This window comes from Octodon degus, unplaced genomic scaffold (assembly GCF_000260255.1).
Source record: "Octodon degus isolate 3935 unplaced genomic scaffold, OctDeg1.0 scaffold00073, whole genome shotgun sequence".
NCBI classification, from domain to species: domain Eukaryota; kingdom Metazoa; phylum Chordata; class Mammalia; order Rodentia; family Octodontidae; genus Octodon; species Octodon degus.
The window spans coordinates 8,539,502-8,547,600 of record NW_004524649.1 but is presented as its reverse complement, the minus strand read 5'-3'; positions in this window follow the sequence as shown (position 1 = coordinate 8,547,600).

Genomic DNA, 8,099 nt, shown 5'->3' with positions numbered 1-8,099 from the left:
TATGATTTACTTTTTATACTTTCTTTTTATACTTTTCTGCTGGATGGTTAAGACCAAGATAAAGCAAGACCTATATAACAAGAAATGTAACTTTTGCATCTGACAAGGTCAGTCAAATCCCCTCAGGATTTATCCTGAAACCCCCCAAAAAATAAAATAAAATAAAGAATACTGTCAAATAATCTCTTGAGTGTTTGGAAAATCTAAAACTGGTCTTAATTCAGAGATGTGATGTTCCTACCCCACAAAAAAAAATCTCTTCAGATAAGTCTACTGTTTAAAAAATTCTGAATATTTATTCCCAATCTAGTGGTTTATGAATTAATTACAAAGCCCTCACCAGATCTTAACAGAAAAATAGAACTGAGCCCTGCACATACGTGACTTTCCTGACCACATAGCCAGCTCCTCAAGGCAGTGCCCACAACGGCCCACCTAGTACATGGCGTGCAGATCATATTGTCCCACATCATCCGAGGTTTGCAAAGGAAAGGACAGCAGTTTCCACGCTGCAACTGACCTCACACAAAGACAGATCACCAATGATGGGGACTCAAGAATAGGGATACCAAAAGCTCATGGGGAGCAGTGTACAATCCAAATAAGTCAAGCAAGTGAGCAGGGACTCGAGCCTGGGGAAGCCTGGAAATGCAATCATTTGGAGGAATTATAGGCATAAAGTAGGGATTCTCAGTTTTAAGAAGAATGCAGAGGTCCCAGTAACTGGCTCCAAGAGGCAAAGCATAGGGTAAAAGTTGATATCAGAGGAATGATTATCAGAGACTAGTAGTTTGATACAGCATGTTGGGCTCCAAAGTATGCCATTTCCCACACATGCATGTGCACACATGTGTACACACACACACATACACATACACACACACACATACACACACACAGGTTTTCAGCATTTGAACTGTTATAATATTTAGTAATTTCTTTGGGCTAAGATGTTATTTTTTATTGTAAAAATCTCTTATTAAATGCGAATGTGTTAACTTGAGGTTAATGAATAAAGCCTTTAACAATTATAAATAGGGGCTGGAGAGATGGCTCAGTGGTCTAAAGCACCTACTTAGAACAAGCTTAGCAAAGCATCGGGGACCGCGGTTCAATCCCCCAGCACCACAAGCCAGCCAGCCCCGCCCCCTGGTGGGCTGAGCTGGCCACACACACACACACACACTCTCTCTCTCTCTCTCTCTCTCTCTCTCTCTCTCTCTCTCTCTAATAAATAAAAATTAAAAAAATTAAAAAAAAACAATTATAAATAAAAGAAACATTTACTGAGCCTCGTCTGTACTGTATACAACCCCGTGAGGTAGCTTCATTACCCCAGGTACTGGGAGGAAGCTGTAGCTCAGCACAAATGTAATTAAGTATTGCTAAAGGCTCCCTGGTTGTCAGCAGGGATTTAAACTCAGTCCTCCATAAGGACTCCTTTGGACTTGCCATTACAAGCTGCTTCTTTGTTCAACTGATGGAGAACTGATCAGATTCTGAAATTAGCACCCAGGAGTATGTGCTTTTGATGAGAAGGGAGGGAGGAACAGTTTAAACCAGGGAGCTCCTAACTGCAGACACAGGGGGAATACGCAGCAGGTCTAGGGCCTCCATAAGGAAATGCCCAGAGTAAAACAGGCCAGGCTCACCATCTGTCTATGGCTGGTCCTATGGCCAAACCTGATACTCTCACAGGCTTCCCAAGCAGTTCTTCTGCCAACACCATCTAGAGCAGCTGCTTAAAATCACGTTGACCTTCATCCTTGTTCTAATGATCTAAAGTCCACCAGGGCCTCAGAAGCCAGAAGCCCTTCTCTTTCCCAGCCTACAGTGAGAAAGCAATATGCTTTGGAAATGGGGACACACACACACACACACACACACACACACGCTGCTTCCTGACCTATCTTGTACATCTATTGAAGCAGGAGGCAGCATCCAGAGTGGAAATTTCAGGAGCTGTTGGTTGTTCCAGGTTTTGAGTTTAACATCAAAGCCTAAATAAATAAAGTAGTTTCCTAATCACAGAGTCATACAGATAGCAATTAGGACTGCATTACAGGGATTACTCATGTCGAGCGCTGTACCTGAGATCAGACTCAGCTAATTTGCCACTCTTATTTTAATTCCATCAATTAGAGAAATAAATTGCCAATAAAAGCTCATCTTCTAAAAGAATTTGTTTTAACCTTTTATAAAGTACTTGGGGAAAAGCATAGAGAAGAGCTTCCTAAGTGAGTGCTAATTTTATCAATGTTGAGAAAGATGGCATAAAAAATGCTGCTCTGAACAACAGCAGAACACTGTAGTGACCTGGAGGAAAGAGGGGTGTGGAGGTTTCCAGGAATCTTCTGAAATAGCTTCTGCCAATGACAGAAATACCGTGGTGCCTCAGTTCATGAACTCAATGCATTCCATGATTCTGGTCACAGTATTCATTCTGTGACTGGTTGAAACTGGAATCATGGAACAAATTAAGTTCATGAACTGGGGTACCATCGTATATGTGAAGATTAAAAATTCAGTTTAGACAATAATATTAAAATTAGTTCATACAGAATGACTGCATTAGGAGGTGGCAGTGAGTGAGTGAGTAGAGTGTATTAAAATAGAAGCCTGAAAGAACTGGAGACAAATGTTCAAAGGCGGTGGTGAAAACTGGGGCAGTTCCAAAGAAGCAGAAAAAATCCACTTCCTCCTTTCCCTTTCTATTCCATTGGTTGGTGCTAGCCACATTCAGGGTCTGTCTTCCGTCTTCAGTTTTCAGCTTACAAGTCAATCACCCAAACACATCTAGAAACATGCTCCACTATCTGCTCCACCTATCCTCTGCTAGGTGTTTCTCATTAAAATTGATACCACAATGAATTACCATAGGTAAGGAGGCAAGAGAGACATTGAAGGACTCAAGAGAAGGTGAGACCACCAGAGTGTCTGATGTAGTGAGCATGGGTTTCACCTATGCTCCACATAGACCACGTCTCAGCATATCTCCTGGAAGTCAATCATCTCCATTTTATTTAATTGGCTTATGAAGCTAAGTGGCTTTCCTAAGGCTGTAGAATTAATGAGTCTCCTATTTTAGTGCCAGACACGGCACAAGGCTGTTGGGATAAATACCCAAATTTTCTTTTGGAGGGGAGGGATAGGGCATGAACAGCAGTAGAAGCACAGGCAGGCTTACTAGGGCCCCTTCCAGGCCTTTTGTGGACACCACTGATCCACGGCTTTGTGTCCAGCATCTTGTGATTTTCTGGAGAGAGACACAGATGATCCAGATGTAGAAAATCTAAAGGAATAGGGAGGAAAATACACGGTGGCTTCAAAGAAGTATGTCACACACATGTCACAGGTAATGGACTGCAAGGAGAAAATTGTGGAGGGTCAGAAGGGCTTGTTTCCCCCTCCCCTTGTGGGGAGAGTTGGGGTTGCTGAGAAAAAAGGGGAAAGGAAAGACTGGGAGAAAGCACAACTGGGACATGGCTAGAGCTGATACCCCTTTGCCTATGTTTCAGTCTCCCCCTAAAAGATGAAGGTCATTAAAAGCTGGGACAATCTCATGCTTCACACACTTGTGCAAAGTCTGCCACCCTTGACCCCTGCTTAGAGTGAATGCTAGGAGAAAAGATAAAATGAAATCTATAATTTGAGAATCTCATCTCTGAAAAAAAATTCTCTAGTCATCCAGCCAGACCTCCTGATTGTACAGCTGTCAACTTCAAGTCCCCAAGGCAGAGATGAATTATCCAAGATGGCAGCATTGACAAATATGCCCCACAGATACCAAGAGTCTAACTTTCATTGTAGTTTTCACCATGATCTCTTAGAAGGCCAAAGTTCCTAAGACTGTGGTGGTAAACCAAACTGTGACTCCCAAACTCAATTATTTATCACAAAGTATCAACACCGCAATTAAGCCTGACTGTCCAAGCTTGGGCTGCTGGGGCAGTTTGACTCAGTGTCAAGAGCACATCTTCTAGGCACTGCTTCTAGCTTGACTGCTCAAGGTGCACTCTAAGTACATCCTTATGCATATGGTGTTATATATTAATGACTTCTTCCCAACTGGACTGTACACCTCATGTAGGGAAAGAACAGGCCTGGCTTGTTGGTTTCTATGTCTACGGCCATAGCAATGTTCTTGGCACAGGATAGACAACAACAACAAAATATAATTTGCATTACTGAATATGCAAATGTGCAGATAGCACTACCTCCCACCTTCATTCTGGAAACCCTATTGTGCCTCAGGGAATTCCAAGCATCCACGCTTCTTCTGTCCCTAATGTCCTCTATGTCCAAACATCCAGGTAGACAAACTGGTTAAAGCCAGCGCTGGAAGGATGGGTGCGGATCAAATTAACTTAAGGCTTATCAATTTTCTTATTTTTTGTCTCATGTAGTCAGAACTAAGCAATTTCGTTTCATTTCAGCTTTGTAAAGAAACAACATGCATTATTTAAAGAGCAACAACAAAAATAAACCCTTGTAAGTATTGCACATCCATTTGCAAGCAGAAGATTAATTCTATAATAAGACTTGAGATATGAAAACGCAGTCAGTGAAATGCAAACCTGGCTGGGAGAAACTGCATTCTTTCTTGGATAAGGGTCACAGGAGACTGGAGAGCAAATTATTTGCTTAACTCTGGGTCCTTCAGGGCATCAAAGCTTTCTGAAAAGGATTACATATCACAGAAAGTGTTATTGTACCTTATTATTCCACTTCTCTCTGATGAATTCTCTGGAATCAATAAAGGTGCTTAACAGTTGAGAATTTCATTAGGCTGCACTGCAATACAAGGAATCTCTTAGATTTATGTAACACCTATCTTCAGCAAGTCCTTTTGAGGCAATCCTAGAGGATGAATAGGTTCTCCTGCTGTGTGAACCCAGTGAATCATGTCCATTTGGGGTAGTTTCTTCCTTTGAGGCTCACTGAGCCCTGGGTAGTTAAGAGCTTATGCAAGTGTTACAAGTTTCCCGTTTGTCTACCTTGCCATTTATGCATTTTAAAAATATATAACTCCACTAAATATGTCTTCTGAATGAAGAGAGGGGAACAGCTACTACTCTTTGATGGAGACTCAACTAAATGTTTAGCTGGGAAGATGAGACAAGGAGATAAGGGAAGAGGGAAAGTTAAACAACTCTACAAGGGCAAGAATGCAAAACTCAGCCCCAAGGCAGCCAAATTTTTGAAAAGTTAGTTCATGAAGGCAAAGTTGAGAGTTCAGAGGGATGCATTCCCTTCCAATTGCAGCTGATATATTCTAGGAAGGAAAAAGTTGAGCTTAAAGGGAAGAAATATGATCAGCAGAAAAGAGCACTGAGACAATTCCAACAAATATCTGAAGGGCATTCTTTTTTTTTTTATGTATTTGGTACAGAGTCGCACTATGCAGCTCGGACTCATAATGATTTTCCTGTTTCAGCCTCCACAGCATTGGGATTACAGGTGTGCGTCGCCACACCTGGTCTTGGTGACTGGCTCAGTGCACACAGGGCAGAGCCAGCATAGCATACAGTACTGGAGATTGAACCTGGGTCCTTGTACTTGCCTAGGCAGACACTTAGCCCACTGAGCTATCTCTGCAGGCCAGACCATCCATTTTTTATGTTGAGCCTACATTTCTCTTTTGAATTTTAGCGTAATACAACTGGATATTAATAAAGAAGTTGTAGAAAAGCACTCTTCTTACTTCTATGACAAATTTTTAAAATTTATAACAAAATAATTACAAAATCATGTGTTAATACACTGAACACTATTAGCTTACAAAAATGGCCAAAATGTTACTGAGAACACAAGTCAAAGAAAAAAATGGGCCTGCTTTCAAAAAAAGAAACAAATAGATAATAGAATAGAATTTTCATCTCAGTGAACTAAGAGTGATTAGTAATATAAATGAAACAAATTAGTTTATATATGGAAATATTTTGAAATAATAATAAAGAATTAGGGGAAAATTTTCCCCACTTCCTATTTGTCGGTCTTCTAGGCATCTTCCCCAAAAAGTTAAACTCATCACATTACGGGGATTCAAGGATATTCATATTTATAGCAGATCTACAGTAGCTAGATCTTGGAATCAGCATACATATCCATTAATAAATGCATGAGCAAAGAAAACTGTATACACAATGAAATACCACTCTGCCATAGTGAAAGGTAAACTGGAAACATTCATAGGTAGATGAATGCAAATTGGGAACATAATATTAAGTAAAATGTCAGACACGAAGGCTTAAATATAGCATTTTTTCTCTCATATAATGATCTCAAAACATATGCGCATTTTACTAAAAATTTTGCATTTCTTATAGCACTTGCCTATTTCAAACTCTTTTTTGAAGACACATGGGGACCAATGTTTTCTCAATGCTAAAGTGCCAATTCGAGGTGAAGAACTTTCTTACAGAAAGTTTTTCCATTTTATTTTAAAAACTCTATAGTCATAAGAGATCCTGTGACTAGATTTACTGCTTTGTCATTTTCTCATCCTTTGATCCCTTAATTATTCTACCATGTTTGGATAAAACAACCTGCTCCAACACAAGACTCGGCATCAAACAGGTCTTCTGTGAGCACTACTGATCTTGTGTAATTAGCCAAAATTACAGAAGTTTCTCATTTATAAAGCTCAGCCACACAGACCTCAACCCCATTCACATCACTGTGCTCTTTTGGCAGAACTGACAATAAAAACCTACTTCTTGGAACCTCATGTAGTGCTCAGTGCTGTGAGCTGCACTGCAGCCCCAAGTAAAGTTGATTTTACTGTAACATGAATAATTTCTACAAAGCAAAACTCAGGAAGAATAGAGGCAATGATCTGAACGAGACTATCCAAGAAGCTGTCGTGGGCAGTGAGGCAGGGCCAGAGAAAGACCAAAGAGTTGGATTCAATCCATGCATATTTATTCAATATTTGGGGTTTTCTTTGCTTAGAGTCACAGGGATTCCCTAAAATGTACAAATTTAGGGAGGAACAATGCATGTATTTCATTTTAGAGGGTTTTTTTGGTTTTTTTTTTTCTTCAAGTGCTATGAAAGCACAGGAAGTGCTCTGGTGACATCTGTACTGTACATTCTGTTCCTCATGCCTGAGTAGGTGTCTTTGCTCCAGTCTATCCTTGGACACTCCAACTTAGGTCTTTTGTCTTGTTTGTGCCTACTGACCTACCAGTCATTTTCCTAAGGTCAGTAGAAAGATTATAGTAGAATCTATCAGGAAACTTTCACAGCTGTTCTTTGTGCAAAACAAAACATCTAAATTTTCTTCTTATAGTCTTTGTCTACCTTCAGATTCCTAAAAATACCTCAAAATATGCATAAACATAAGGTTCTGAGAAGCCAGTTTCATCTCTTAATATTTTTCAACTTGAAATTTTTTCAGAGAATCAGATGCAGAACATTTCCCTTTTAGCCAAGGAAACATTGCCCATAGCTTTGTGATGTTGCTGATTCAAAGTAAATTTTCCTGTTTTGGCTTCACATTACATTAGTTGCATCATTTATTTTTTTTCTTTGAGATCTATTTCGTCTGTTTTTGCTGTCTCCTGAATATATTTCTTGCTAGCAAAAAGCCCTAAATGATGAACTGAATTTTAACCTTAGCAAGCTTCATTCAAATCACTAGGGTCTGAATTTTGTTTGCTGATAGAAATAGCCTTTCAGTGGGGAGGATTAAGCATCAAATCATAAAACAGGTAATTGTTCCTGATCATGAGTTTACCGCCAGACTTGTAGAGAAGCTTGTCAGCCACCTAAATGCTTGGACTGTGTGTTACTGAAAGAAAGCAGCAGAAAGCACTATGGCTACATCTGGGACCTTCCTAGAAATGCTAAAACAGCTCTAGTCCGTCCTCCTCTCCTTAAATGAGGCACCAGGGATGCATCTAAGTAATGATACAGGGAGCAGAGTACTTTAGTAGAAAGAGCCCTGGACTGTGAGTCAGGAAACCTGGATCCTATTCCCTGAGCTCTTACCGACCTAGGCACTTGACCTTCGACTGGTCTTAGCATCTTTCTGCCTCTTCACTTGTGTAAAGAAAAGTTGATGGAAGAAAAAACTCTTTTCTAGGTTTAATAAA